Source organism: Salmo salar, chromosome 04, assembly GCF_965601325.2.
Source record: "Salmo salar chromosome 04, fSalSal1, whole genome shotgun sequence".
Taxonomy (NCBI): Eukaryota; Metazoa; Chordata; class Actinopteri; order Salmoniformes; family Salmonidae; genus Salmo; species Salmo salar.
The window spans coordinates 78,840,977-78,860,625 of NC_138294.1; the positions used below are offsets into that span (position 1 = coordinate 78,840,977).

Genomic DNA, 19,649 nt, shown 5'->3' on the forward strand with positions numbered 1-19,649 from the left:
TTCCTCACCTGACATACAGAGGAACACACACAGTCCTCTGAACCATTATAATAACCAGGTTCCTCACCTGACATACAGAGGAACACACACAGTCCTCTGAACCATTATAATAACCAGGTTCCTCACCTGACATACAGAGGAACACACACAGTCCTCTGAACCATTATAATAACCAGGTTCCTCACCTGACATACAGAGGAACACACACAGTCCTCTGAACCATTATAATAACCAGGTTCCTCACCTGACATACAGAGGAACACACACAGTCCTCTGAACCATTATAATAACCAGGTTCCTCACCTGACATACGGAGGAACACACACAGTCCTCTGAACCATTATAATAACCAGGCTGGATCTATAGCAGAGAGAAATGCCCCATTAAAACCACCCAGCTTCCCTCCCTCCCACTCTCTTTATTCAGTCTCAGCCTCCCAAAGGGTTAGGGGTAGAGGTGCAACTAGACTGCAGCCAGGCGTAGGAGCTCCAGTCTGCAAGCCCAGACTCCTAGCTAGCCTAATTATCTTAGCAGCAGCATTCCCAAGCCCCCCCCCCCCCCCCCACACACACACTGTCAAATCACTTTCATATGTTTTCATGTGTGTTTTGGGGGCTCTGGGTTGGCAGTGGGACAAAATGTGGCTGGTGGAGGAGCAGTGTGTGTGTGTGTGTGTGTGTGTGTGTTGTGGAGAGTTGGAGCGACTAGCTCCCTCCCAGGGAGCTCTCTGCCTGTCTGGGCCATAGCCAATCCACTGTGAGTAGTTACCAGTAAACCAGGCAGGGGCTGGCTCACAGCCAGGGACACGATACACACACGTCTGAGTGCCCCCAGTGTGTCCTGTGTGAAAGCACATCTGTGTGAGAGTGTGTTTTTCCTCCCCAGTATATCTCAGTGGACATCTTTATTAATGTTCCTGAGAGTGTGTGACTAATGATTAGTCATAGTGATGATGGGAAGAGGGGCTGGGGGGAGAGAGAGAGACACAGATAGACAGAGGAGAGGAGTCTGCGTGCATGTGTGTGGCGGGCAGACAGACAGATCTGTCTGTGTTGTGAGGTGTCCATCCTGTCACTTAGATGGTACAGCATGGCAGAGCTGAGCCACCCAGACTGTCAACAAAGACAGATTTGTTCCCTCTGTCTGGCTGCCCGCCACACAATACACGCACGTAAGCATGCATGAAGACAAACACACACACACACACACACACACACACACACACACACACACACACACACACACACACACACACACACACACACACACACACACACACACACACACACACACACACAGGCAGATATAGAGACAGAACAAGCATGGTTGTTCTCCTCCCCCTGCAATGTTTAGCCCCACCAGGAACAAAACCGTAATTGTGTCCCAATGTATTCAGCTGATGGGAAAAGTACATTAACAAATGGTTAACAGAGGAGATATGGCCGACACACTGCCGCTGTGTGGGAGGAGAAAACCACAGGCTTAATGTTTGATATCTCTCTCTGCTCGGTTGTTTATTGAGTGGCCAGTATTCCATTACTTCCAAGTAGGATAAAAATAGACACAATGTGGGACACAACGTTCAGTATCTGTGTTTGATTATGAGTGGTAGGGGGAAACTGTTCTCAACACAAATACCTCTCTGCCCCTAAGCAACACAGAGAGGAATGGGGATAAGAGGAGGGCAGACATTCACCTCCCTCCCTCCCTCCCTCCCTCCCTCCCTCCCTCCCTCCCTCCCTCCCTCCCTCCCTCCCTCCCTCCCTCCCTCCCTCCCTAATATATAGGACTCTATTCCTTTTATAGTGCACTATGTAGGGAAGAGGGTGCCTTTTAGGACACCTATAAACCTCTCTCCCATACAGACTATCCTCTTCCTCCTGACATTTCTGTCCCTGGATCAGAGCACAGATAACTGCTAAGCAGGGCCTCTCTCTCAAGTGGGCTAAACAAGGTCCTCTCCTCTCCTGCCATACACCTGTTGATTTAATTAAGGCCTGATGACACCAGATGCTCTGGTGAACAGGTCTGCGTGCCCACTATCAGAGCACCGATGCCACTCCCCTGACGACCAGGTATGGAACGCGCTTTGGAAATGCAGTTGGCCCCGGGCTTAAAGGGCACGGCACGCGTCAGAGTCGACGCTACCCCTGATCCTGGAGTAACAGCCACATGAACTAGAGGGGCTGGCCAGAGCCCCAGAGGGACAGGGTATTATGACCCAAATGTTTCCCAAATGGCTCCCTGCATAGTGCACTATATAGTAGTATAATATATAGGGCTCTGGTCATTATTAGTGCACTATGTAGGGAATAGGGTGCAGCCCTCAGCTCTGACTCTCTGAGTAACCAGTGATAGTACTAGGGATGGGTATGAGTAATAGAATCCTCGAATGGACGTCAAAGATCCACCTTTAACCAGAGATAATACTTTTTAAAATTTTTTTAAGTAAAACTATTTGGTGGAATGTGCTTTGTGGGGCACAACAAAAAACAAGCCTAGCATCACACCATTCTCCCCGCCAAATCTCATTCACTCAATTGCGTTCCGAGTGCTCCCTTCACACACGTGTGCTGAGTGCGCACACAAGCTCACCGTAGGCCTACAGAAATAAATGCCTATAAAACCACTGAAAAAATTGTCTTTCAAGCCCCATTTCAAATGTTCAGTCTGAGAAGAACTGTTCCAGACACAACATGCGCATCACTTCACACTTTCATTTGAAAAATATTCTGTTCCATTTTATTCTGTCATATTATGTTAGTTTTTTTGTGTCTTTTTTTTATTAATTTAATAGGTGTTTTAACTGTGTTAACGGCTCGGGAAATAAAGGCGTCTTGTCTGATAAATTAACAAAACAAGGCTATGCTATTGCACAGCCATAGGCTTCTACAAGCAAGCTCCACTGCTGAGGTTACTACCTTTTGGAAGATTGTGTTCCATGATATAATATAACCAGTTGATATTACTGTTTCAAGAAATTCATCTTAAATGGCACTCGCTTTTTTATTGACTGTGTACATATATATGTACACAGTCACATAGGGCAGCAGGTAGGCTAGTGGTTAGAGTGTTGGACTAGTAACCGGAAGGTTGCTAGATCGAATCCCCAAACGGACAAGGTAATCTGTTGTTCTGCCCCTGAACAAGGCAGTTAATCCACTGTTCCTAGGCTGTCATTGTAAATAAGAATTTGTTCTCAACTGACTTGCCTAGTTAAATGAAGGTTAAATAAAAAAATATATATTTTTAAATATATACATATATAGATACATATGTACACGCACGCACATATATATGGAACAATTTAGCAATTAGGATTTATTATCTGTAATGGTTATGATTTATAATGGTTATGATTTGTAATGATTTATTATCTGTAATGGTTATGATTTATAATGGTTATGATTTGTAATGATTTATTATCTGTAATGGTTATGATTTATAATGGTTATGATTTGTAATGATTTATTCTCTGTAATGGTTATGATTTATAATGGTTATGATTTGTAATGATTTATTATCTGTAATGGTTATGATTTATAATGGTTATGATTTGTAATGATTTATTATCTGTAATGGTTATGATTTATAATGGTTATGATTTGTAATGATTTATTATCTGTAATGGTTATGATTTATAATGGTTATGATTTGTAATGATTTATTATCTGTAATGGTTATGATAAATTAGGCATTGTTGTGATTTGTTTGCATATAGATTAATGCTCACATATTGTTTTTCCAGTGCGGGCCTTGTATTATAAAAATAGATTTTTGGTTTTTGAGTACTCCAAAAAAAATCTGTGAATACTCAAACAGTTAAAAACATATCAGACAGACTCCATGGATATAGCAGAGACAACTTTAATGAGTTAGTGTAAGATATCCCCTCAGAGAAATGTGTGAAAAGGGTAAGAGCAGAGTCAGTGTGTACTGTAGGTGAATGTGGGGATGTGGATTACTTCATTTTTTTACATTTACAGTCATTTAGCAGACACTCTTATCCAGAGCGACTTACAGTAGTGAATGCATACAATTAATTCAATTATTATTATTTTTTTTCTTTTCGTACTGGCCCCCCGTGGGAATCAAACCCACAATCCTGGCGTTGCAAACACCATGCTCTGCAAACACCATGCTCTACCAACTGAGCTACAGGGAACTTCATTATCCATTGAGGTCCAATGATAAGACGCTATCTGACTTTCATATGAAATCTAAGCTCTGAACAATAACATGATCTGATTTAACCAAATCCATTGTGCTATTTATCCTGATTACTAAGCAGACACAGGAAAGAGTCCAGCATCACAACATGGCTCTCGGGATTAGACAGATAAACACAGAGACAGATAGACACAGAGAGAGAGAAAGAGAGAGACTATTTGCACACACTGTATATAGACATAATAGGACATCTGAAATGTCTTTATTCTTTTGGAACTTCTGTGAGTGTAATGTTTACTGTGAATTTGAATTGTTTATTTCACTTTTGTTTATTATCTACTTCACTTGCTTTGGCGATGTTATCATATGTTTCCCATGCCAATAAAACCCTTGAATTGAGAGAGAGAGAAACCAAAGCTCCACATATCAAAAGACACAGGGGAGGAGAGGGGGAGGGGAGGGAGAGGGATAGAGGGAACAAGGGAGGGAGGATAGATAAAAAGTGGGTCAGAGACAGCCCAGACTGTGGCAGCTGGATACGGTAGAGTGAGTGAGGAGGCTTTGTGAAGGCGGCTCTGTGGCGTGCTGTGCTGCAGCCATGAGGACAACCTCCCTACCAGAATCCTCCTCCTCCCAGAAGAGAGCCTAGCCAGGAGGAGAATTTATTAGCTCCTGTCAATCACTCACTGACACTATGCCCAAGCCTCGTCAACCGGGGGGGTCCAGGGAGACATCCTCGTCCAATCAGAGCTCGGAATGTTCTGACTGCTGTGTCAGAATAGAGGCAAAGGGCCGTTATCTGTCTGGAGATCTTCCAGAGCTTTAGTAAACAGCAGGACAATTCTGCTGTGTTCAGTTAGCCTATTCACACAGACAGCGTCACAAATGGCACCCAAGCACCTTTATAGGGCACTACTTTTGACCAGGGACCGATATATAGGGAACAGTGCACTATATAGGGAATAGGGTGCTATGTGGGACACAAACACAGACAGTTTTTCTAAGGCCTCACCAAGGTTGTCTTTGGATTTAATTAAAGTGAGCAAAGCAGAGTCACGGCAGATATGTCCAGATTAAAAACCCTGGTTATGAAACTAGCTGTTTTGTTAAGCCTCCGTCTCTGTGAGGATTGGAGTGTTAATGTTACTCAGGCAATATGCTTTGCGTGTGCAAACAAAAACAGGAGTGGGAGATTGAAGTTGTGGATCTTCTCCCATTTTCAGAAAGAACTGAGCGTCAGGTTGTGCATGCTTCTGTGTGTCAGTATCAGACACTGGGGACTGTGAGTAGGGGACTAAACACCAGCCACATGGACAGTTACAGCAAAAGAGGTACTGCTCCCTCCCTACACTCACCTCACCAGACAGACAGTAGGCAGGTTTCTGTAACTGACAGATAGAGGCAAAGTCTTAAGTTTGGATCTAAGGCGCTGGAATGTGCTATGAAAACTCCATTCCATTGATTGATTGGCAAACCCAGCCCCATTAGCCTGTTAGCGTCCTTCACTGTATGCGCACAGCACACTAGCCTGCTATTTAAAAAAACCAAAAAAAACCCACCTTTATTTAACCAGGTAGGCTCATTTACAACTGCGACCTGGCCAAGATAAAGCAAAGCAGTTCGACACATACAACAACACAGAGTTACACATGGAATAAACAAACATACAGTCAATAATACAGTAGAAAAAGTCTATATACAGTGTGTGCAAATGAGGTAGGATGAGGAAGGTAAGGCAATAAATAGGCCACGGTGGTGAAGTAATTACAATATAGCAATTAAACACTAGAATGGTAGATATGCAGAAGATGAATGTGCAAGTAGAGATACTGGGGTGCAAAGGAGCAAGATAAATACATAAATACAGTATGAGGATGAGGTAGTTGGATGGGCTATTTACAGATGGGCTATGTACAGGTGCAGTGATCTGTGAGCTGCTCTGACAGCTGGTGCTTAAAGTTAGTGAGGGAGATATGACTCTCCAGCTTCAGTGATTTTTGCAGTTCGTTCCAGTCATTGGCAGCAGAGAACTGGAAGGGAAGGCGGCCAAAGGAGGAATTGGCTTTGGGGGTGACCAGTGAGATATACCTGCGCGTGCTACGGGTGGGTGCTGCTATGGTGGCCAGTGAGCTGAGATAAGGCGGGATTTACCTAGCAGAGACTTGTACATGACCTGGAGCCAGTGGGTTTGGCAACGAGTATGAAGCGAGAGCCAGCCAACGAGAGCGTACAGGTCGCAGTGATGGGTAGTGTATGGGGCTTTGGTGACAAAACGGATGGCACTGTGATAGACTGCATCCAATTTGTTGAGTAGAGTGTTGGAGGCTAATTTGTAAATGACATCGCCGAAGTCGAGGATCGGTAGGATGGTCAGTTTTACGAGGGTATGTTTGGCAGCATGAGTGAAGGAGGCTTTGTTGCGAAATAGGAAGCTGATTCTAGGTTTAATTTTCGATGGTAGATGTTTAATGTGAGTCTGGAAGGAGAGTTTACAGTCTAACCAGACACCTAGGTATTTGTAGTTGTCCACATATCAGAACAAGTCAGAACCGTCCAGAGTAGTGATGATGGACGGGCGGGCAGGTGCGGTTGAAGAGCATGCATTGAGTTTTACTTGCATTTAAGGGCAGTTAGAGGCCATGGAAGGAAAGTTGTATGGCATTGAAGCTCGTCTGGAGGTTAGTTAACACAGTGCCCAAAGAAGGGCCAGAGGTATACAGAATGGTGTCGTCTGAGTAGAGGTGGATCAGAAAATCACCAGCAGCAAGAGCGACATCATTGATGTATACAGAGAAGAGAGTCGGCCCAAGAATTGAACCCTGTGGCACCCCCATAGAGACTGCCAGAGGTCAGGACAACAGGCCCTCCGATTTGACACACTGAACTCTATCAGAGAAGTAGTTGGTGAACCAGGCGAGGCAATCATTTGAGAAACTAAGGCTGTTGAGTCTGCCGATAAGAATGTGGTCATTGACAGAGTCGAAAGCCTTGGCCAGGTCGATGAATACGGCTGCACAGTAATGTCTCTTATCGATGGCGGTTATGATGTCATTTAGGACCTTGAGCGTGGCTGAGGTGCACCCATGACCAGCTCAGAAACCAGATTGCATAGTGGAGAAGGTACGGTGGGATTCGAAATGGTCAGTAATCTATTTCTTAACTTGGCTTTCGAAGACCTTAGAAAGGCAGGGTAGGATAGATATAGGTCTGTAGCAGTTTGGGTCTCCCCCTTTGAAGAGGGGGATGACCGCGGCAGCTTTCCAATCTTTGGGAATCTCAGACGATACGAAAGAGAGGTTGAACAGGCTAGTAATAGGGGTAGCAACAATTTCTGCAGATCATTTTAGAAAGAGAGGGTCCAGATTGTCTAGCCCGGCTGATTTGTAGGGGTCCTGATTTTGCTGTGGGGGGTGCAGGGCTGCTGATCGGGGTAGGGGTAGCCAGGTGGAAAGCATGGCCAGCCATCAAAAAATGCTTATTGAAATTCTCAATTATAGTGGATTTATCGGTGGTGACCGTGTTTCCTAGCCTCAGTGCAGTGGGCAGCTGGGAGGAGGTGCTCTTATTCTCCATGGACTTTACAGTGTCCCAGAACGTTTTTGAGTTTATGCTACAGGATGCAAATTTCTGCTTGAAAAAGCTAGCCTTAGCTTTTGTAACTGCCTGTGTATATTTGTTCCTAACTTCCCTGAAAAGTTGCATATCACGGGGGCTATTCGATGCTAATGCAGAATGCCACAGGATGTTTTTGTGCTGGTCAAGGGCAGTCAGGTCTGGAGAGAACCAAGGGCTATATCTGTTCCTGTTTCCATTTTTTTGGAATGGGGCATGCTTATTTAACCTCACTAGGGTAGGGGGCACTATTTTCACATCCTGTTGAAAAGTAAACTGCCTGCTACTCAGGCCCAGAAGATAGGATATGCATATAATTTCGATAGAAAACACTCTAAAGTTTCCAAAACTGTTAAAATAATGTCTCTGAGTATAACAGAACTGATATGGCAGGCGAAAACCTGAGGAAATTCCATCCAGGAAGTGCTATTATTTTGAAATGGCTGTTTTTCCATTGAAAGCCTATCCACCATACAAAGACATATGACCCAGTTCACGATCCCTATGGCTTCCACTACATGTGGCCAGTCTTTAGGCATTGTTTCAGGCTTTTACTCTGAAAAATGAGGGAGAAACACCACTTTCAATGAGAGGACAGTGGAAATGTCCAGACATGAGTCCTGCGCATGACCGGGAGTGTGCCTTTCTTGTTTTTCCTTTTCTATTGACGAAGCTATTGTCCGGTTGAAATATGATTGATTATTTATGACAAAAACAACCTGAGGACTGATTATAAACATCGTTTGACATGTTTCTACGAACTTTTATGGTACTTTTTAGATTTTTCGTCTGCCTGCTGTGACCGCGCTTTGTGCCAATGGAGTACTGAACAAAACACACCAACAAAACAGAGGTTTTTGGACATAAATAGGGACTTTATCGAACAAAACGAACATTTATTGTGTAACATGGAGTCTTGGGAGTGCAACCATATGAAGATCATCAATGATTTGTCTGCTGGGCGCTGTTCTCAGATAATCACACGGTTTGCGTTTGCCGTAAAGCCTTTTTGAAATCTGACACAGCGGTTGGAAGTTTATCTTTAAGCTGATGTATAACACTTGTATCTTTTATGTATGTTTATTATGAGAATTTCTGTTTTGTTGAGTTTCACACTCTGCAATTTCACTGGATGTTGTTTGAGACAGTGGATTACTGAACAAAACGCGCTAACAAAACAAACATTTATTGGGTAACTGGGAGTCTTGCGAGTGTAACCATATGAAGATCATCAAAGGTAAGTCATACATTTTATCGCCATTTCTGACTTTTGTTACCCCTCTACTTGGCTGGTTACTGTTTGTAATGATTTGTCTGCTGGGCGCTGTTCTCAGATAATCGCATGGTTTGCTTTCGCCGTAAAGTCTTTTTGAAATCTGACACGGCGGCTGTATTAACAACAAGATAAGGTTTATTTTGATGTATTGCACTTGTGATTTTATGAAAGTTAAATATTTATAGTAATTTAATTTGAATTTGGCGCTGTGCAATTTCACCGGATGTCGGCCAGGTGAGACGGTAGTGTCCCAAACCCCCTAGAGAGGTTAAGATGGTGAGGAAGGCACTTTTAAAGAATAACCAGGTATCCTCTACTGACAGGATGAGGTCAATATCCTTCCAGGATACCCGGGCCAGGTCGATTAGAAAGGCTTGCTCGCTCAAGTGTTTTAGGGAGCGTTTGACAGTGATGGGGGTGGTCGTTTGACCGCAGACCCATTACGGATGCAGGCAATGAGGCAGTGATCGCTGAGATCCTGGTTGAAGACAGCAGAGGTGTATTTGGAGGGCAAGTTGGTTAGAATGATATCTATGAAGGTGCCCGTGTTTATGGATTTGGGGTGGTACCTGGTGAGTTCATTGATAATTTGTGTGAGATTGAGGGCATCAAGCTTAGATTGTAGGATGGCCGGGGTGTTAAGCATGTCCCAGTTTAGGTCACCTAGCTGCACGAGCTCTGAAGATAGATGGGGGGCAATCAATTCACATAAGGTGCCCCGGGCACAGCTGGGGGCAGAGGGTGGTCTATAGCAAGCGGCAACGGTGAGAGACTTGTTTCTGGAAAGGTGAATTTTTAAAAGTAGAAGCTTGAATTGTTTGGGTACAGACCTGGATAGTAGGACAGAACTCTGCAGGCTATCTCTGCAGTAGATTGCAACACCGCCCCCTTCAGCAGTTCTATCTTGGCGGAAAATTTTATAGTTAGGGATGGAAATTTCAGTGTTTTTGGTGGTCTTCCTAAGCCAGGATTCAGACACGGCTAGGACATCCGGTTTGGCAGTGTGCTAAAGCAGTGAATAAAACAAACTTAGGGAGGAGGCTTCTAATGTTAACATGCATGAAACCAAGGCTTTTACGGTTACAGAAGTCAACAAATGAGAGCACCTTGGGAGTAGGAGTGGAGCTAGGCACTGCAGGGCCTGGGTTAACCTCTACATCACCAGAGGAACAGAGGAGGAGTAGGATAAGTGTACGGCTAAAGGCTATCAGAACTGGTCGTCAAGTACGTTCGGAACGCAGAGTAAAATGAGCAGGTTTCTGGGCGCGATAGAATAGATTCAAGGCATAATGTACAGACAAAGGTATGTTAGGATATGAGTACATTGGATGTAAACCTAGGCATTGCGTATTGATGAGAGAGATATTGTCTCTAGAGACGTTTAAACCAGGTGATGTCACCACATATGTGGGAGGTGGAACTAAATGGTTGGTTAAGGCATATTGAGCAGGGCTAGAGGCTCTACAGTGAAATAAGACAATAATCACTAACCAGGACAGTAATAGACAAGGCATATTGATATTGGGGAGAGGCATGCGTAGCCGAGTGATCATAGGGGTCCAGTGAGTGGTTGGGCTGGCTGGAGACACAGCGATTCAGATAGCTAGCAGGCCGGGGCTAGCAAACTAGCAGAAGGGCCTTAGAGGGACTTCGCGACAGAGGAAAGTCTGTTTTAGCCTCCGCGTGCGGTGACGTCAATAGACCAGTTGTGATGGATTAGTAGGGTTCCGAGTAGCAGAGGGGTCCAAGTCCAATTGGCAAAATAGGTATAGAGGCCCAAGAAATTGGCCGATGGATCTATTCAGTTAGACAGCTAGCGGGTGGCGGCTAGCTGTCAGCATCCTCCACTGAGGGAGCATAGTCCATTAGCCTATTAGCATCCTCCACAGTAAGAGCCCAGCCCATTAACCTGTTATCATGCAGTGAGTGCAAGGCCCATTAGCCTGTTAGCATCCTCTACTGTGAGAACACAGCAAGAAGGTTCTGCTCCACACTCCCTTCACCAGAGAGGAGAGGAGTTACTCAGGCTAAAATTAGCAATACTCCAGCAGGAGAGAGGCTTCACACAGCTACGTGTTAAAGTTGAATTGATCATTTTTATTGCCACACTAGTCAGGGGGTAAGTGAGAAGGCTTGAGAAATATATTTGGAAATCCATATCGGGTGGTTAGCTGTTTAACTGAACAGAACCTGACTGAGTGAGTGGCTGGCTGGTGTGATCAGGGAAAGGATCAGTCAGATAGACTCCCTCAATAAGAAAATAATGATAATAGCTTCAATGACAGAGTTGCTCATATCGCTGGGATGGTGCTAAGGAGCAATACTGTTGTTCAAATAGGCAGGGTTTTTGTGGCTAACACTTTGACAGTCCTTGATGAAGACTCTCCAGACGCTACTTCTGTAGTAGATACGCTAGGAGCAATGTTTGTAAGGCGACTTTTCTAAGCTTAATCCAAAATGAGTGAAGATAAGATATGAAACTGTTGCAACCGTGTCATCAAACAAACCAAGCAAGACTGTCTACCCAGAAGCTTGTCTCAGCATCACACTCTTAAATCTCCTCCACCATTGGATCTCTCCATTTCTACACACAGGAACCAAATGATTTATCCCACCTTTTCTTCAACCAAACCTTGTCTTCATACAGAACATACAGACAGTGATCCAACGATTAGGTCCTGGAAGATACACACAGACAGGGCTGTAGTGGAGCGGGTCGAGAGCTTCAAGTTCCTCGGTGTCCACATCAATAAGGACCTATCATGGTCCAAACACACCAACACAGTCATGAAGAGGGCACGACAACGTCTCTCCCCATCAGGAGGCTGATTTGGCATGGGCCCTCAGATCCTCAAAAAGCTTTCCAAGCTATCATTGACTTGGTACCCCATGTATATATCCAAGCCATCATCACTCATTGTGTATTTATTCCTCGTGTTACAATTGTCTATTATTATTATTTATTTTGTATTATTTCTAATTCTGCATTGTTGGGAAGGGCCCATCAGTAAGCATTTCACTGTTAGTCTCCCTACACCTGTTGTTTAAGAAGCATGTGACAATTATAATGTTATTTGATCATTTGATTTGACAAGGCAACCTGCAGCTGCTAGCAAAAGCACCGCCCTTGATCGCATAGCGCTACAGAGGGTGGTGCGTACAGCCATCCAGGACCTCTATATCCGGCAGTGTGAAAGGAAGGCCCGGAAAATCTTTAGACTCCAGCCACCCAGACCGTTCTCACTGCTCCGCAAGGCAATCGGTACCGTCTGACGCCAACAGGCTCCTGAACAGCTTTTAGCCCCAAGCCATAAGACTGCTAAACAGAATGGCTACACAGACTGAGTTCACCCTTGTATTATATTTTTACACCATCTCTATGCATATGCACAGGAGACACACACACACACACACACACACACACACACACACACACACACACACACACACACACACACACACACACACACACACACACACACACACACACACACACACACACACACACACACACACACACACACTCCAACACACACATATCATGCACACACCTTTATACTGACTCTACACACGCACACACACTCACTTTGAATCATCATTTACGCTGCTGCTATTCTGTTTATCACACATCTTGATGCCTAGTCACCTTAGCCCTATACATATATAACCCTACCACTCCAGTATCCCTGTCACCTTAACCCTATACATATCTACCCTTACCACTCCAGTATCCCTGTCACCTTAACCCTATACATATCTACCCCTACCACTCCAGTATCCCTGTCACCTTAACCCTATACATATCTACCCCTACCACTCCAGTATCCCTGTCACCTTAACCCTATACATATCTACCCCTACCACTCCAGTATCCCTGTCACCTTACCCCTATACATATCTACCCTTACCACTCCAGTATCCCTGTCACCTTACCCTATACATATCTACCCTACCACTCCAGTATCCCTGTCACCTTACCCCTATATATATCTACCCTTACCACTCCAGTATCCCTGTCACCTTACCCCTATACATATCTACCCTTACCACTCCAGTATCCCTGTCACCTTACCCCTATACATATCTACCCTTACCACTCCAGTATCCCTGTCACCTTACCCCTATACATATCTACCCCTACCACTCCAGTATCCCTGTCACCTTAACCCTATACATATCTACCCCTACCACTCCAGTATCCCTGTCACCTTACCCCTATACATATCTACCCTTACCACTCCAGTATCCCTGTCACCTTACCCCTATACATATCTAACCCTACCACTCCAGTATCCCTGTCACCTTAGCCCTATACATATCTTCCTCTACCACTCCAGGATCCCTGTCACCTTGCCCATATACATATCTACCCCTACCACTCCAGTATCCCTGTCACCTTACCCCTATACATATCTACCCCTACCACTCCAGTATCCCTATTTTTAGTGCTACATTGATATTGATTACTGCATTGTTGGGTTTGGAGCTAGCAAGAAAGGCATTTCACTGTACTTGTGCCACGTGACATTAAAACCTAAAACTTGACATTGCAGACAAAAGCTAACAGGATCTTATCTCTCCAAGGCCACTAATGTGCGGGTTTGCAGTGTGCTGCTCTGTCAGTAGAGGTGGTGTGATGGAGGGTATCGTGATATCCTACCTGACTGGGAGACAATGCAGGGGTGTAAACAACACGTCGCCACGATAACAACAGTTAAGTTCTGTTACAATATGTACAATGTAAATATTTATGTTAACAAGTTTTACCGAGCTCGCTAGCTAGGGTACCTATTGTAAGTTGTGGGTACCTATTGTAAGTTGTGGGTACCTATTGTAAGTTGTGGGTACCTATGGGTACCTATTGTAAGTTGTGGGTACCTATTGTAAGTTGTGGGTACCTATTGTAAGTTGTGGGTACCTATTGTAAGTTGTGGGTACCTATGGGTACCTATTGTAAGTTGTGGGTACCTATTGTAAGTTGTGGGTACCTATTGTAAGTTGTGGTACCTATTGTAAGTTGTGGGTACCTATTGTAAGTTGTGGGTACCTATTGTAAGTTGTTGGTACCTATTGTAAGTTGTGGGTACTTGGGACAGTGTTTGAGTGAGTTTCCATGTGCTTGCGCAGGTGCCTGAGAGCTGTGACTGCGCCAAGGGCTAACATATTGTACGTTGTCTCTTCGTGCGCAGGGAAAATAAAAATCCAACAAGCAGACTTCCAGTTGTGGCAGTGTTCTCATGAAATTACACAACGCAGAACCAACCACGCTACACTACGACACAGTATAACTGAAAATGATGCAGTTTTCAAGAATTCAAAGTACTTGTCAGATTTGTGTGTAACAAAAACAGCATGTTTTCTCTTTAAACTGTTCTCTCATACAGACAACATAGTGTATGTAACACAGGCTGTTAAAGTCCTAAACCTTACAAGACGTGCAAAGTAGTGTACCATTTTATATTAAGGACATAGCTGTACATAAAGCTGTACGTAAAACGTTCACAAGACTCGTGTAACTGAGTTAGTGTGTATAGGCAGGCCGGGGCCGACAGACAGACACCACACACAAACCTGAGAAGTGGGGACTGTCCTGTAGTTTTGAGACAACATGGGTCGTCCATACACAGGGTCAGGAAGTTCAGAGAGGACGAGCTGCTTTACAAGCTGTGCACACACGCAGTCTCGCACACGCACACACACACACACACACACACACACACACACACACACACACACACACACACACCGCAGTAGGTGTTCAAGGGTATGGAGACTGTACGGTTGGCTGTGTGTGTTTTTGCGTGACAAGGGAGGTGTTGGTTCGATGACGTCTCCACCCGGTCTCACTGTCTTATCAAAGTGAATTTAGCGTTTTGCTTATCTGACCACCCTGGCATTCCCTGACGCGCGTTCGCAGGGGGTGAAAGAATATATACAACACTGCAAAATTAGACAGTGGCCCGCAGACATAAATATTGATGTCCCTCGCCGGCCTCATTTTTTTCACCCATCATGCAGCCTGATATCAGAGAGGTCTGTGTGGAGTTTTCACCCATCATGCAGCCTGATATCAGAGAGGTCTGTGTGGAGTTTTCACCCATCATGCAGCCTGATATCAGAGAGGTCTGTGTGGAGTTTTCACCCATCATGCAGCCTGATATCAGAGAGGTCTGTGTGGAGTTTTCACCCATCATGCAGCGTGATATCAGAGAGGTCTGTGTGTGACATGAGCAGTGGTGGGTGCTGCTCACGCTGCTGTGTCACAGGCCGGCTCAGCTGCCACAGAAAGACAAGAGAAAATGAAAGAACGAGGGAGAGTGAGGCAGCATCCCAAATGGCAGGGAATGTAAGGAATAGGGTGCAGGGAATGTAAGGAATAGTACCATTTGGGATGCAGCCTGAGGCTGACGGACGGAGGAAGGCACAAGCCACTGAGGAGCGGTAGGTTCCACTGAACAGGCTGACCGTCTCGTATTGAAACACACAATCGGACCCAGAGCGATGAGACACTTAGTCGAAATAAAGGGCGCTGCCGCTGTCTGTCGCCTGGGCTTTACTGCAGGAATGGCAGGTTCGGCTCAGGACTATGGCAAAAATAAATGTCAGGGAAAATATCAGCCAGGCACTAAAAAATAAAGCACTGTACTGTTCAGACTGGCAAGACAGCCAGTAGTTCGGGACTTTCCCATATGTATCAGAAGTAGACGTCAACTCAGTGTGGAGAGTCCGAGTAGACTGCGCTTGGTGGGTTAGACTAGACTGTGGAGATGAGATGGTTGGGTACCAAGTTGTCATGGATGCTGGGGGTTGGCCATGAAAGTTCCTCTTCAGTTAGTCCACTCCATGTAGTAGAGTTGTGAACTCGAGTCACATGACTTGGACTCGAGTCTGACAAACTTGATGACTTGAGACAAAACAGAAAATAAAATAACTTTAGAGTTGACTTGGAGCCTCAAGAGTCGACCGACTTGAGACTGAGCGACTTCAAATGCCAGGTTTTGTAACGTTTTGTCACTCATTTTGTGGCACAGTCTGTGGATTACACTCCCCGTAGCATCGCCCTTGCAAAAAAAACATGCAACAGATTGGCTAGTGAAATGCACACTTAGCCCACTGATTGGATCAGCAAAATGTCAATCAACACAGGTGATCTCCAGATCTGTGCCTCGACCCAATCCTGTCTCGGAGCTCTACGGACAATTCCTTCGACCTCATGGCTTGGTTTTTGCTCTGGCATGCACTGTCAACTGTGGGACCTTATATAGACAGGTGTGTGCCTTTCCAAATCATGTCCAATCAATTGAATTTACCACAGGTGGACTCCAATCGTTGTAGAAACATTTCAAGGATGATTAATGGAAACAGGATGCACCTGAGCTCAAATTCAAGTCTCATAGCAAAGAGTCTGAATGCTTATGTACTATTATTTTTTTATTAGCAAAAAATTCTAAAAACCTGTTTTTGCTTTGTCATTATGGGGTATTGTGTGTAGATTGATGATGTAAAATGTTTATTAAATCAATTGTAGAATAAGGCAGTAATATAACCAAATGTGGAAAAAGTCAAGGGGTCTGAATACTTTCTGAAGGCACTGTATGTCTGTCATTCTGGTTGTGTGTAATAGGAGCGTGCACCTCAGTGATCATAGAAATAGGCGACGTGGCCTGCTCGCCACGCTTTGAGTCAGCACGTTGAATAAGAGAAAATGATCGTTCCATATATGAATGGTGATGAAATAGCATTATTAATCATTAAGTCTGATTAAGAACAACGTACTAATGTGATGGATGTGGAAATTGCCTTTTACATTGTAGAACCAGTTTATTGGATGTAATTGCCAATTTGGTGATTGTATGGTCCTGGGAGGGGCCAAGTGCTTATGTACCTATTTGAGCTCCTGTTTTGATTTGGTTTCTCATGGGGAGGCTGTGTGGTCTGGCCCTCTACCTGTGTCTGTTTAGATTGGACAGGTTAAGCCTGATACAGAGGCTATTGCCTGTGTATATTTGGTAAATCTATATTTTGTATGATATGATGCTTTCACCATTGGATCACCAAGACCTGTAAATAAATATACACTCTAAGCCCGTCAACCTGCCTTGCCTTCTGCTGATTTCATGCCCTTACGACTGCTACAAGTCCCTATTTTACAATTACATACTCAAAATGTGTTGTAGACAAAATAATGAAAAGGGCTGCCTGGTAGCCTCAGTAAATAGACACAGATTTGTAGTTGAACATTCCATGCCTAGATTTTTTTTTACTTGACTTGCTCTTAGAATGCACGACTTGGGACTTGACTCGAGACTGCCCATTCTACTTGGGACTTGACTTGAGGCTCAGACCTTGTGACTTCCTTGTAACTCGAATAATAGTGAATTGGTCCCACCTCTGTTATTTAGTATGCCATGTAAGGTATAGGTGTGGGAAGAAATGGTCTTTAAAGGACAGGGGCTGGGAGAAAGTGGGTCTGGTCTGTTGGGCTCTGGTGTTTGTCCCGAATAAAGGCTATGCCTACTCCAGACAGACTGGGAGACAGATGCAATGTACTCTAACACAGTGAGCCAGAATTAGAGAAGTCTCTGCCTGAGAGGCAGAATGAGGCAGTACAGAGACAGTCTAATAGAGACCTGGGAGGCAGAATGAGGCAGTACAGAGACAGTCTAATAGAGACCTGGGAGGCAGAATGAGGCAGTAGTAGGGGTGTGAACGTTTAAACACTTAAACAACATTGGGATCATTAACGTTTAGAAATAATCCCTAACCGAAAAGTTATTTTATTGATTTTTGTACAAAATTAAAATCACAATGCAGTTATCACAAACAGGTACTTACTATCATAATAAAGGGAAACATTAAAATGTAAGAAATACCTAATATGCAAGAGGGCACTGATGCAGAAATTGTACAATGATTGCGCTGCAAGTACAAAGCGCGAGCCCGGGAGGCCGAGTGAGGCAGTTTGAACCCAGTCCAGCAGGACGGGCCTGTCTGCTGCTTGACCCGGCCTGTTTGTCCCGCAGCAAGAGACCCCACTGCAGCTACACACAGGCACTATGCGTGTGTGTGTGTGTGTTTGTGTGTGTATATATATATATATATATGTGTGTGTGTGTGTGTGTGTGTGTGTGTGTGTGTGTGTGTGTGTGTGTGTGTGTGTGTGTGCGTGAGAGACGGAGCCAGCACAGCCAGCGAGGTGGAGGGAGGGGCACGACAATAACAATCAAACCGATTCTGTGGAATCGCGGTGGGGAGAAATAAATAGAGAGGTCGAGTCAAATTACATTCATTAATTTCCTCTCTATTTTCTCGTCTTTCTCTCTCTCTCTCTCTCCCCCCCACCACCTCCCATCCTCTCTTTCTGCCCTGCTGTAGCAGCACAAGGTTCCTCTCCTCTGCAAAGTGCTGCAGAGAAGGGGGGGACAAGCTGGCTCCGTGAAATTGGAATGTGCAGCCAAGAACAACTCTGCTGACCATGGCATGCAGTGTACCTGACCGTACCAACCGAACCCTCAGCCCTGCACTGCTCTGGCTGTACTGTACTGCCAACTTTTTATGTCGCGATACGTCCTTCCCTCCCTCTCTCCCTCCATTTCCGAATCTCTCTCGCTCTCACTGTCTCTCCATTCCACTCTCTCTCCAGAAAGAGAGAACGAGAGAGAAAGAGAGAACGAGAGAGAGAGAGAGAGAGAGAGAGAGAGAGAGAGAGAGAGAGAGAGAGAGAGAGAGAGAGAGAGAGAGAGAGAGAGGGAAATGTAGGGCTGTGGTGTTCATTACATTCTGTCAGACGGTGATTGTCATAAAAATAACTCCCGGTCTCACGGTAATTGACAGTTAATTAACATAAACACGTTCAGCATCTCCGGCTTCCACGCATAGCCTACAAGCCACTGATGCAGACCTTTGGAGTAATTATTTTTTAAATGTAAATGTTCCATTCAATATAGCCTACACCATCACAATCAATCCATTGTTTATTTTAAGCAGGTCCAAAGAAACATTATGATATGAAGAACATTTTCAGAAGAACAGAATTGCATATTCTGAGTTGTCCTTATGTTTGGTCCTGATCTGGCTATGCCATGTCTGTGGGCTACACTAGTTCATGTAGCAGGCAAGATTGGCTTAGAATTCCCGTGGTATTGTTTAATATTATTTTATAGTAAAAACATTACAATTGAACATAGCTGAATAAAATAGAGAGGATATTTTTCCCCAAACGATTTACGAGGGAGTGCGCACATTCTGTGTTGAGAGGGTAACAAAGAAACATCTCCTATATGCTTAATTTAGAGTTATTTATGCAACTTTATTTATGCACTCGGGGCTCCCGAGTGGAGCAGCGGTCTAACGCACTGCATCTCAGTGCTAGAGGCGTCACTACAGACCCTGGTTCAATTCAAGGCTGTATCACAACCGGCCGTGATTGGGAGTCTCAGGGTGGCGCACAATTGGCCCAGCATCGTTTAGGGTTTGGCCGTGCTAGGCTGTCATTGTAAATTTGAATTTGTTTTTAACTGACTTGCCGAGTTAAATAAAGGTTAAATAAAATATAATAAACTTTGTGATAAACGTTAGTCTATATGTTTTG

General features: G+C 44.5%; 1 protein-coding gene across 2 annotated transcripts in view; it reads right to left on the reverse strand.

Annotated features, from left to right (window-relative positions):
• Window positions 1-19,649, reverse strand: part of LOC106603811 (protein Jade-1) — a 253,703-nt gene that overhangs the window by 36,735 nt on the left and 197,319 nt on the right. The window lies entirely within an intron of this gene.